This window comes from Ceratina calcarata, unplaced genomic scaffold (assembly GCF_001652005.2).
Source record: "Ceratina calcarata isolate Rehan_Ccalc_2016 unplaced genomic scaffold, ASM165200v1 scaffold428.2, whole genome shotgun sequence".
NCBI lineage: Eukaryota > Metazoa > Arthropoda > Insecta > Hymenoptera > Apidae > Ceratina > Ceratina calcarata.
Window position 1 is genome coordinate 703,869 of NW_017166501.1, and position 13,486 is coordinate 717,354.

Consider the following 13,486-nt stretch of genomic DNA (forward strand, 5'->3'; position numbering starts at 1 on the left):
GGTACATAAAATTTTGGGATTGACTGTGTAGCCAATACATCCTTAAGCGATTAATTTCAAACAGTGAATTAGTTCACTTTTTTCATATGACAAATGCCTGTTGATAAATTGGGAAAGCGACGGAGACGTCGAACGAAGTTGAACAGGAAACGCGAAAACTTGATACGCACGTAGAATCAGCTTGCGACCCCGCGGATTAAGGCTTTCACTCGCTTCATTTTTTAATCGACTGGAACGAAGAACCAAAAGGGGACAGTTGTTTGTAAACGAGTTCCAGCTGTACGGATGCTTCCCGATTCGATTTTATTTCGAGCTTACTGTCAGATCGGTCAGGTAGTCCGACTCCGTATTACGTTACCGGCGTCGACGACGCTCGCTCGAGTGCGTCCGCTCGCGTTGGTGGCTGCACGTCAACCGACTTTAACTTTGTTTAAAATTAATTAAGCCTGAGGTGTCGGGATACTTGCCAAAAATAAAGACACTCGTCTTTATTCAGGAATCGCGACTCTTTAAATTCGTTAAAATAAAGAATAATTCTTATGATCTTCATAACAGAATTTAATTGAACCTTTCTATTTGATCTTCGCAATTGACATTTTAAACATTCCAACATGGGTGCAAATTATTTAGGACTATTTGTCCGTAGACGGAGGCTGGATAAAATGTGGAGTTTGCTCGGAACCGTTCCTCCGACATCTCGCTCGTTCGAGGATTTCCTTATTGTTTGTATAATCGATAAATTCTGCGGCTCGGGGAACGTATACAGGATGGTTCGCGGAGCAAAAACCGCGTAATCTACTGCCGTTCGTGGGCGGGGTGGGTATCGAGCGAGAGTCTAGCAACGAGACACTCGGAAGACTATAAATCTCGTAGTACGAGACCGACTTCCGGTTTCCCTGTCTATCCACAGGACTTCGATTCCTAAACCACAGGTAAATCTTTCCAGAGATCAACAAACGATTTCGAAAAATTATAGAACTTTCATTTACTGATCAATTTTAATGAAAAGTAAATACCTCGTTGAAACGAGTCTACCTATTCGTTATAAAAATTGAAATCTGCAATGTATCAATAAATTCTCAGTATTGATAAAACGAACCTCGAGGAAATCGTAGCAATAACAATTTGAAAAATTACAGAGTAATACGATTTGGATTTATTCATTAATTTCGTTCAACAGAAATTAATATTCTACGAGCCATTTAAATGACTGGATTCATTTGAATGCGATCACAAAAATTTGATTACACAGTCTATCAACGAATTCCCAGTGTTAATCAATTATTAATAAAAGTTGTATAAAGTAGTCGTTGAAAAGGCGAGTTCGAGCGATGGTTATGATAGCGTGCCGGCATCAAAGTGGCAATCGGTGGCGTCCCGATCATGTCAAAACTCCGAGCGTGCATACGTGAACGTTTCGCGTATTGTTCGTACCGCGGCTAGGCGATTTCGTGCGTTTCTCTGCTATCCGAAACCGATGGGCGTTGCTCTATCGTAACGCGATACGTTTGTATGTACTCTCCTCTAGCCATGCGATGTAAATGCACGCCGGTGTGCACCACATTGTTCGCGTATTCCCCTTGATAAGAGCAAATACCGAAAAGGTATCGATGCTACACAAGTGGATACGTGTCGCGTACATTCGTATCGTTTCTTGTAACAAATGAAGCAGCGCAGAGGGCTGGAATCTTCGGACTCAAAAGGAACGATGTATACATATAGAAATGATATCATCAATCCCGACGTTATGCAATTTGAAATGCGTCATACGGACGGGACGGCGAGGAACGAGAAATTCTTAACCGGAAAATACGAGAATTCGTGGGAACAAGGGAACGCGAAAAGGGTGAGAGAAGAGGAGACAGAGAGGAGGCCTCGTGTCGATCCTATCGGAGCCCCGAATCTCGGAATTCGAATTTGTCGCGTTATCTGCGGATTCCATCGTAATTGCTTATCTACGAGGCGCTTGCTCGCCGGGCAAGCCATATCCACCTACTTTATGCGACGACGCGATGCGTCGACCCACGAGACACGCATGTATGCACAGTTTCTCGCGTGTTTCCGTCACGCGAAACCTCTTCGGGACGTTTATCGTTGGTAGGGAATCGTATATACGCGCAACCCTCGTTTGTTTTTTTGTCTGGATACCATTCGCTTACACTTTTCCTTCTGTATAGTTCCGGTGGCGCCTAACCCTCGTTGTTTCTCGCTTCTCACACCTCCCTTGAGATTTCATCTAACGCGTCTATCAATAGTCAGCAGAATTTAGATTAAGGGCGGATATTGCCATTGCTTCATATTTCAGTATTTCTTCCTAGAACTGAATATTAACACTTCTTCTTCACGTCTTTCAAATCTTCTCTATTTAAGATCGGTTTAACACACGATTAATTAATATCTTGACGAATTCCGAATGTTTCCATTGCAATTATCATTCCTGTAGATAACATTGTCTTACGCATAAATTCGGTAGCCTATCAATGATGGTACTATCGTTTCCGTAATCGATTGGAAGGGAATTATCGACGAGGTATTGTGATTAGCAAAGAGAGGGTTTGTAGGAAGCGTCGACGGTAGTTTGCACCCGTGGGTCCGTGTGTGGTCCCGGGTTGTATCCGTCCTTCTGTTTCGTCGCTCGAGTCCCTCTGTTCAGAGCGTATCGGCAACGATGACGTTAGTAACCCGATATCGCCGCCATCCACGGCCCGCAGACGGCTTCCATACAGATGTTCCAAAGGGAATAGGACCGTGTAGTTGTATACGCCGCGTAGCCGACGTACCATTATCCGTTTATGGGAACGGCACGGAGCGTCCTCCTCGCGACACCCATCGCGACTCGCCCATCGATAACGGTAATCGGTTTTCCTAGACGCGCGTCGAATCGCCCGACAACGACTTAGTCTATGAGCTCGCGTTCAACGTAACAGGATTTTTCAGTAATTATCGCATTATCTCGTCTAACCGGCGCGGATCGAGTCAGGTAAATGCTGCGAGTCGGTCGGCTACGCGGAACACTGAACATCGTTCAGGAAATCGCTCGTGCACGATAAGCCGAGGTCTTACTCTCTACAACGATATTGCGTTTTTCTTTCGACCACACAATTGCGTAGACGATTCTCTCTTGCAAGTAGATTCACTGCGAATACGTTCGAGACGCTTTAATATTCTTAGAAGCTGTGATCGATATGGGAAGTCGAGTTGCAGATAGAGATCGCGAGCACCTGTTTTAGAACAGCGAAAACTTTTGACCACCCTCGAATTTCAAGGAATCGTTACGATTCTTGGTACCGGTGGAGGAATCACGGTAATAGGGGAGGGAACAGAGGGACGGAAGGAGAAGAGAAGACGGCAGACAAATGAGTCGGGCCGCGGGTCCCTGCGACTCGTTTAATCAAAGTTTGGGATGCGTGTTGCCTCGGTCCCGAACTAACTACGTCCGATCATGCCACGAGTTCAAACGGCAAGCCTCCGCGTACACCGTGAAAAGCTTCCTTTTTATATTTTCTCAGAAAAATTATTCGCGACGTAGAAATTGTTCGACTTGCGTTAAATTACGGTTCCACATAAATGGACGATGTCTCGAGTAATCGTTTAAGCTTGTCCTTCGAGCGAAATCTAGGACTACTGCTGGGTGGTCTAAGTCGCACTCGGTACGACGTAATATCAATAATTACATACGGCCGCTTGAAATATCAGTTTACTTTACCGCAAGAAAAGTTCAAAGAACTGCCACAATTTCGCAATCTATCCGTCGCTAAACCATGACCCATTTACCATAAATGACGCCACCGTTGCGTTCGCTGCCGCAGTTCTTTCACACCTCTTTACCATTTAAATCGTCCACTCGATCTCAAGAGTCTCTCACGTGAAACATGCGAGCATCAATAGAATATAAAGTCATTTTCCACTGGCGAAGAATATTTCCTCGGATTGATTCGTCGTGATACAGAAAAGTTCGTTTGAAAAAAGATGCCTGTATACAAATACGAAGGATGAAAGAGTCGTGTAGGGGACTAGAAAGAGGTGGAGAGAATCGCGGTGTCTGGCCACTCTATAATTTGTCGGGGTGAGTTACCGCCCTTGTCTTTGCTTAGCGCTGGGCGTTCGTTCCGTTTGGTTCTCTTTCTCTTCTGGTGATGCTATCGGCGCATACCTCGCTAGACAGGTGGCCACCCCGTGACACCCACACAACCGCTACACGCACGCAACCGACGTGCACCGGGCACACGCACCACTGCCGGTCTCCTGTCTCGTGAATCGTGCCGCGTCGCGTGCGTGCGTGAATGCGTGTAAAACGGCCTATCCTCTCCTTTTCGTATACGCCTGTCCTCGTCTTGCCCAAAAGTTATCACACGTCGGTCCGCCTGTTACACACCCACGTATCCGCAACGGGGATAATGCTAATTTCGATGGATTAGAAGGACGCGCCCCGGGGATCTCGATAACAGGCCCGCCGGCAAATTATGCGAAGAGACGCCATGGGAAATCGTGATCGTTGTTGCACTCTCAGTGTCGTCGATCTTCCTTTTCAGTAAATTATAGCATAAGCCACTTTCGAATCGATACACTGATGATCAATCGGATTTTAATGAACTTTAATTACGAATATAATAAATTATAATAAATATGATGATCAGTCAAATTGATCATAAGACTATTTCATGATATCCATCGATTGAAGGAACTGATCATTTAAACGTCCAATTTCCATTTTTTTGCCTCTACACGATTTCTTTAACTAATTTCAGGTGTCTTTATTCCCATAGCTGGTCCAGAGGAAAACGAATGCATATCTCTGTTAAAGAAGCAGAAGCAGTTGGGGGTTGGGCATTGAAAAATCGACAACAGAAGTGACGAGCTCGAGCGGTTTCTCGCTGGTCAGGTGTTCCCCGTTGCCGGTATTGTTTTTTCGTAGGTGACGAGGGAAGAGGAGGGGGGGTGGTGAGAAAGGGTCAGGTAAGACAGCGGGGCACCACGCGGCGTCCGTGTCAGTGGGGGGCCTCGAAGAAGGGCCCGATGCCCGCCCACATCGCGACTAACAGCGGCGCCCTATCCGATCCTAAAATCCCCGATCTTTCGGCCGCGATAAACCCGCGGACCGGATATTTATTATTTGTAATTTACGTCGTGAGACCCGGCTCGTTAAGCCTCGGAGGCTAGAATACGACGGGCGAGTACCGATCCGTATCTCCAACGGGAATGATCTGTCTCTGGATTCCTCTCGTTATCGGTCACAGAACGGCACGAAAGCGTACGCCACTTTTCTTCCGGTTGACGCCGAGCGGTCAAAACAGTTGTAAACAGACCGGTCCCAATCGGGGAGCGAAATTTTGATCTTCGTCCGAGGACGCGGCGAACACGTCGCTCGTTCGAAGATCGATGGATCAACAGGGACCTCGAGTGGATCTTCGTCGATTCATCGTCCGGCGAAGACATAATTTGGCGGATTGTTTTATTCACGGTTATTAAAACGGGGACAGGGGAAAGGAGAGCACCCCGACAGGATCGTCGAACCTGGGAACAAAAGGGGCAGAAAGAAGAGAAACTGAGCAAAAAGAGGGGTACGGGGGAGGGAGTGAGCCGAGAGTACCGAGACAAAAAACCAGGGACGAGGAGGGAACCGTGATGGAGGTGAAGAAGTTTGCCGAAGAGAAGCGTAAGGAGAAGTTGGAGAGCGAAAAAGAGAGAGGCGCACACCGAGTAATTTAACACCGGAAGCGTCTTGAGCGTGACGCCACCCTGAAGGTGCAGGATACGCGTCGAGGATAGGTAGGCTGAAGGTGGGGCGAAGAAGGTGGAGGCGATGGCGATGGTGCAGCCAGTCAGTGGGAGTCGGTAGGTACTCGAGGCCGCCATGCGAGCCGAGGGAACTTCGTGTGCCTCGTCCCGTCTCGTTCCTACCTCGACCAGCCTCTTCTCCCTTCGTCCTCTTTTCATTTCACCGTCCGCCTCTCCCGGTGTCTCTCGGTGCACCACACCGACTGGAACCAAGCTTTCTTCTGCTTTCCTCACCCTTATCGAGTCTGCGACCGTTTCTCTCCCACCGTCCAGAGGCTGGGTCACATTGTTCTCTCTCTCTCTCTTTCTATGAAATTACACGTACGTGAGTGAAAACGCGTAACAGTACTTAAAGCCATTCAGATCGTCTCGGAATTAGGAGATTAGACCGTCCGGTTGGCAAACGTGGTCTGACCCGTCTCGCTTCGTTCTCCTTCGCGTCTGACTCGTTGCCGTCTTATTTTCCTTACAGCGATACCATTCCTCATTCTCCTAATTATCACGTAATTCACAGTCTTATTACCGATAGCTTATATTACGAATATCATTTGTATCGTAATTGGACGTGTTCAAAGAATTGATAACGGGAGTAGTGACGACGTCTCGCAACTTGTCAGCGAGCACCTGTCGCGCATTAGGTCCAGTTCTAAGCCTGTCTAAAGCCAACCGAGAGGAACGGTGCGGTGAGAGGTGATCGTTAAAATTCATAGGAGAGAAGGTCCGGCGAGAGCCGAGACTGGCCCGTTTGCGGGACACCCCGACGGAGAAAAATGTGTCGATACAGTTCCCGACGACGGTAGGTTAAGTAAGAGAGTTGCCACATAGGGGCTCGCGGTGGTAATTCAATCCCTTTGGGCGTAGGTAGGTACGTACTTACATCCCGGCCGTATACGCGCTCCGCAGTACGTAAGATCGGCCACACACACGCGGAGACGCGCGCACGTTGGAGAAAGGACGCTCGCGAGTAGACGACCAGGATGAAAAATGGCGAGAAAAATGTTGCGCGAGAGAGGAAGAATCGAGTCTCCGGTGGAAGACTACGCGGGAAAAAGTGTCACATGCAACCAGCGTGCTTAACCGTGATCGACGACGCAGGAGAGTATTTTTTAAAAGATCATGAATATTATGAATTATAATATCTCTCGCGCATCGTAAAAACTTGACTTCTGCGATACGTCGGCGCTGTTACACGTGGTAATAAAAATAATTGCAGTCGAATTAATTAGTTCCGGTGCAGTCGGTGGCATCGTTAGGGGATATGCAGAGAAAACCGAAGGGGTGGCTTTCGATCATGGTATTTCCCGTTACAGACACCCCTCGACGTCGGTATCGATTATACACCCTTTGCCGACAAACGGGGTGTACGAAACGTAACTGGCTCGTCGAAGTACCGTTTTAATTATCCACTATAGTACGTAATTACAAACGGCTGCATCGGTCTGCGAATCAAAATTGCACCAACATTTACTTTCATATCTGTTCCGTTTTTTCTTTCATTCGTTCCGCGAGTTCGTCTGCGATGAAACGGTATTGCGAATGCCTTCAAGTTTTTCATCTTCCCTCGCTTTTAATTAAATTTCAACTACTAACTGGAAATGATTATCTTGAGTTATTCTGATACCCGGTAAAGCATGTTAATAATTGTGCGATTATTATAATCGTTTCCGTTTAAACAGAATCATATACTGTCTCAATCGTGTGGTTGTACAATTACGATGAATGTTCTGTATCTTTATAGATAACCGGTCCATCAATTTTCTATTTGAGAATCGAGGGTTTCGCAGCGGAGGGCGAGGGAGGAGAAAAAGCGGGACGTGTGCGAAACTAAGGTGACAGGACGGATGGTAGGCGTACGTAAGGACAGACGTACGGACGGCCGATGTCGATGGTGGCAAACTCGCGGAGGCACGGAGGAAGATGAGGTCGGAGGTAACCCGACACCTGGCCGCACCGAAGGTAACGTGAGAGCCCCTTTACCCGCCTCCGTTCCTTTTCCTACCACCTCCTCCAGCCTCCTCCCCTGCTGCTCGTCCTCCCGTGGCCACGATTCATCCTCCCGTAGACTCATCCGCGGAACCGTGAATCCATCGGTAGGACGAACCTCTCTTCTTCTAACCACGAGAAAGAGCCCCCGAGCTCTGGGAAACGCGGGAGAACTCAATTATGTCCTACGGGGTGAAGATTGACGGGATGCTTTTTACCTCCAGCGTCCTTTTAGTTACGCGTACCACGGTTCATTTCGAGATCGTGGCCATTCGCATTGTTTTGGGAAAATAAAAATAATCTATTATACATTAATTCTCGCGCTACCTTTTCTCGCTGACAGACCGTCTATTGGAACAGCCGACTAGCTCATTTACACTAGTTTCATTTGAAATTATATTGTTCAAGTTTTACATGTCTTTTCGTTATACATAGTTGATGTACGTATCGTTATACTGAATGATCTCGCACAAAGAGACACTAATCCATACACATGTAACTGAATGAATAAATATCTTGTGAACAACGGTGAATCAGAAGAGAGCATAATCTACCCTATGTATGATCTCGTTACGCGACACCCTCGGCTGTTAACATCCCCACCGCGTGTTTACAGGGATCCCTTCTGTTTGGTATCGCGTATAGAAATACGGTGGGTAGCATCGCGCGTTTCTCATTGTGCACGTGAATCAACACGTGGCCAGGGACAGCCGCGGTAATAGGTTCTCGAAAAACTCGTCGATACCAACTTAATTATCATCCGTACAGAGACGCGACGTCCTTACTCAGAAATCAGAGGAAAAATTAAATGAACCGTGTAACGTTCTCGAACTTTTCGTTCAATACTTTCCATTCTGGTTATATCCTTCGACTTTCGATTGTCTTAAGATCGTCTGGCTGTCGATGCGTGCTCGGACGATCCCAAGGTTGGAGAAAACGTCGCGTTAGCTAAGATAACGGGGGCAACGGGCGATGGTAGGGACACACGCAGCCCGTCTCGAAATTGCACGTTCGAGCGCAACGAATGCGACGGCTGAGGTGGTCATGGTACCCTGGCCAGCGGTACCATTCCTCCGCGGTAACTGGAGAACGGAGACAAGTATCAGTTACGAGGAAAACTTCCGTGCACGCATTAACGACGTCGTATGTCCTCACGTACGACGTACGAGGGTCGCGGCGGCGGCGGCGGCGGCGGCGGCGCGCCGCGAACAGGTACACAACAGGTTCGAGGGAAGATCTGGGTCGTGGCATTCGGTTAAATGGCTCCGTCGCGTTAATTGGACAGCATTAGGCGTTGACGAGAGGCGCCGGTGCGAATATCACCCTTCAACGCCCGTCGCACTCTGTTAAAGTCCGGAGTGAGAAATCTGGCAGAAACAGCAACTCCGTCTTTTACATCCTCAATAACGGAAGTCGTAACAATATTGCCGGACGACCGGGCAGTGAATTTTTATGCACAACGACACTGTGTGCTACTAATGCAGTGGTGGGCAAACTTTTTTAATGGGGGGCCACAAAGTTTAAGAAATTCTAGAGGAGGGCCAGAATTATAGAAAAAATGCACTTTATATTTCTCGACCGTCAAAACGTAATTACAGCGAGCCATATACTATCCATGTCGATGGGCCCTCGGCGGGCCGGATTAAATAATTTCGCGGGCCGGAGTTGGCCCGCGGGCCGTACTTTGCCCACCACTGTACTAATGCGTTCCGAGTAAATTTTCCAATTCAACTTTTGATATCATGAACAGTTGTATACATTTAATTTTCTTGCATAAGGTTCATCGTCTGTTCATCCATCGACAAATTTCGTGAGAATCGATAAACGAGAGAATCGAGAATAATTAAATAGAATAATTCGAAGTCTCGTGTATCGTACGAATTACGATATTAGCGCAAGTATCATAAGACGGGTTTCTAGCACGTGAACGTCACCGGCACGTGGCCCGTGTACATTACACGCGATTTTGGGTTTGAATCCGGTGATGCGCCTTTCGGGGTGTATCAAAGGATGAAAGGTTGTTCATATGGAAGGGGAAACTGGCACACGCTGATCATTATTCTTCTTAACGATACCCTCATTATCGTGTCTAAACAAATTGATGTTCCCGCTGTCCGTTCTCGAAAACTCGCTCCTAACGTGTTTCTATTAGATTCTTACCGTTGCCAGACATCACCTTTGTCACATACAATCATCTTTCTAAAGTAGTTGATCGATTTCACACCGCATAACTATTTTTCATAGTGTATTAATTACGTGACGCAGGACTTGTTAGGTGGTCGTCGTTATTAACACTAGAAAGACTGAAACTTAATATATACCTATATTGCCCAAAGCAGTAAAAATGACTGCATTGTGAAAGAATAATATGTAAAGAAATTTGTCTAAAATTAATTTTTAATATTTTTTATATTATTTACAGTCATATAACAAGTTATTAGTAAATGTTAACAATAAAAAAAATTTCGAGAGTAGCTCGCATCGACCCCACAAATTTTAACCAGTACCAAGTAAACTGAACGTCTAACCCGAAGTATGTAGTCCAACTTAATTCCTGATTCATATAAATCCATCGAATTGATTTCGGATAAAATTCCAAGGTAAATTTACAATGAACTGCACTGTGCAACTCTACCAGGCGCCATCGCGTGAAATCGCAGTCTAGACCGATCGACCGTGTATCTATTCGACTCCATCGGACATAAACCAGACGCGATTAACTCGGTTATGTACCGAGTAACGTCTCTGATTCGTCTACAAGCGAGCAGAGAAGTTATAGCCCTCGCGGCGCGTTTAACTTCCAGAGCTGTAACCAATTTCCTCGTTGCAGTTCCCAGCTAAATTGAAAATGCTAATCCCGTTCTACATTCTCTACCTTATTAGACTCATCGCAAAAAACATTTAATTCTATGTTTAACGAAATTTCAGAGGCTAATGCACAGTAGAAGAAAGAACAGTAGGCTAACTCCAAGAGTCAATTACTATTACACTTTTTGATACTGTTCTTTCTTGTTGTGACTAAGACAAGATTGATCCGATCTGTGAATAAGACTAACAATCGTCTGCTCGAATCGATGTTAGGAAAAACAGATGCCAGAGTGAATTTCTCAGCCGATGCATTGGTCCTGTGAATAAGAACAGGGCCAAACGTTAACAAAACAATTACCACGTCTCTCGCGCTTCGAGTAAGTAGGTAGCCGACTATTTACGACTATTGCTTCTTGCCCGGGTCGTTTCATTACCGATGCATTGCCGGATACCAACGGGCACCGGTCCCCAAAGTCACGCGACCATAATGCGCCGCGACTCGTAAATACGGGCAGAGGAAACGAGCCAGTGGGACGGTATTGTAATCCCCATTCTACGTGCCGCGAACGTCGCCCGTTAGCGACTAGGAAATTGAATTTTAGATTGGGAGCCCGGGGTCGATTAGCCATCGATAGATCCGGTTCGGAGTTCACGCATTGCGAACGCGTTCGTCGCGAGAATAAAATAATTTTCTGAAGAAATCGGTAATTGAGGAAAGAGCAAAAGTTGCGTGGCCAGAGCGATGAGTGCCGTATATTTTCGAGGGGGTGCCGTGAATTTCCGGTCGTATCCCGATACGATCTTCCTCGGCGCGCGAGAGCAGAGATTCCTCTCGATCCAGTCGAAGGTTCGCGGGAAGACAGCGTCAGGAGGGAAGAGGAAGGAGAAGGTGAGGCATAAGGGGAGATCGAGAGCGTCGAGAGAAACAGAAAGAAACACGGCTACACTCTATAAATACGAACGGGTAATTGATTCAGTAATAACTAACTCAACCGAGCCAACGTGAGGCGTCCTCTCTCGCGCATTCCTCACTCCGTTCCCTCTTCCTATCCTCGTGGGCCTCTTCTACCTCTACTTCTTCTTCTTCTTCTTCTTCTTCTTCTTCGTCTTCTTCTTCTTCTTCTTTCCATTCCCGTTCCACCTCCACGGGTCTTGCGTGTTCCACGCATAAATATGTATGCCGGTAATAATATAAGCAACAACGGCGGTGGTGCTGTTTGGGAAGACGCGCTTTCGTATCGCAGGACCCCGGGGTACCATACGTCACGCCCTTTTTCTCGCGCTCCGACGACACTCTGTTATCGATACCTACATACGTACGTACATACACTAACTACGCTCCTCGTGGCTATATCCTTGATTTTCAACGAATCCTTTTCTTTTTACTATCCGTTACCTCATTCATCGAATTCAGAGTTTTGCTCCACATTCTGCATTTGCCTATTTCTATCGATTTTCAATGTACGGAAAAAATTCTAATAAATCCTACACCCAGGCTTTGTGAAATTCTATCGATCATAACGCGTCTCCCGTCGACACCCATCATTTTCTATCAATTTGCAGGTCAGCCGATAATCGCGTAACGCCATTCATATCTCGGGTGGTGCATATTAATTCCTGGCCGTCATATTTCTCGGGTATCCGGCTGTTACCCTCAAAGTCGAACGGGCCTGGCCAACGACCGTTCCGTGGTTTCGCCGATCCTTATCCGAAGAGGAGGAACCACGAAGAGGAGGCCTTCCTAGACCGGCCACCGTGCACCTAACCCTGCGCCGCAATTAGAGATACAGGATGCACGGTTATTATCCGTCGGGCCGCAGCCATCGCGAACCCGTTGTACATGCCTAACGAGCTACCGAGCCTTGATATATGTATGTCCACCAGGGAGAACGCTATTACACAGTTTCAACGATTTCCTATTTTTTGAGTGTCCAAAAAACATTGTTAAAGATGGTTCGTACAGTTTCTAAGATAATCGGTGATTCGAGGGATAATCAATGGTTTAACACTAGATTGCCCAAGGAAGTCATTTTGACTGCTTTTGGGCAAATGTACAAATAATAATGAATAATCTTTCTAGTGTTAAAAGATTATAAAAGATGATAAGCGATATAAAGTATGTAAAGTATAGTTGTTGCTTGATCGATACAATGGGAAATCCAATTAGGAAACGTGCATTGGTATCGTAGCCTAGTCGGTAGGGGTTTACGAGGGATTGGTAGCAGTAATATTTGGCAAATGTATAATTAACGGTGAGCCGACGGGCTGCTTCGAAAAATGCTGAAATCCGAGCTGCCATTGGGCGCGGTCGCTTCTGGGACGAGCGATTTCGTCGCCCCAGGGCCGGCCAGACCATTCCGTGATCGATCCGATCGATCGTTCTGCCTACCGATCGCGAGCAAACGTACTGTTAAGTACTCAATTGCGAGACTGACGAAGTGTCTTCGAATCGACGAATCGTCAAGAAAGTTTCTCTTATTGATTTACGAGCACCATTAGTAAGATCTTCCTGTTGCTTTCGTTGAGAAGATATCCCGTCCCGATCGAGCATGACAACATGACTCGCATGAACAGGTAACGAGAATCCCGCGGACACAATGGGACCGTGTAAAGCAAAGACACTCATTAGTCCCCGTGGCTAACAAGAAACGCGAAAGGAAAGGAGAGAACCGCGTTTGTATAGAAGCTCATAGAAAGACTCGGCCCTGGCGCGAGTCCTGCGGCAACCAAGAATAAGGGACGTGAAACGAGACGGAGAACGCCGGCGGAGCTGAACGGGCGCGGAGCATAACTGGTGTGGGGACTAGGTGTTAAAACACGGTAATTAACAACGAGGAACGCCGCGGAGAACCGACGAGGACGAGAGAGACCACCTTCGGCCGGTCTCTCGGTGGCTACCAAGATTTACTGCCAAATG

At 46.8% G+C, this 13,486-nt stretch overlaps 1 long non-coding RNA gene across 4 annotated transcripts; it reads left to right on the plus strand.

The window, feature by feature from the left end:
• Positions 1–3,685: 3,685 nt before the first annotated feature.
• LOC113464578 (uncharacterized) lies at positions 3,686–12,627 on the plus strand. Of its 4 annotated transcripts, none has more exons than XR_003389423.1 (4): positions 3,686–4,066; positions 4,749–6,574; positions 6,640–7,734; positions 12,133–12,627. It is a non-coding gene; the product is annotated as an uncharacterized LOC113464578 (long non-coding RNA). The 4 variants fall into 4 exon arrangements; XR_003389425.1 differs by having other exon boundaries at positions 4,767–6,574; XR_003389422.1 differs by having other exon boundaries at positions 3,694–6,574.
• Positions 12,628–13,486: the final 859 nt, after the last annotated feature.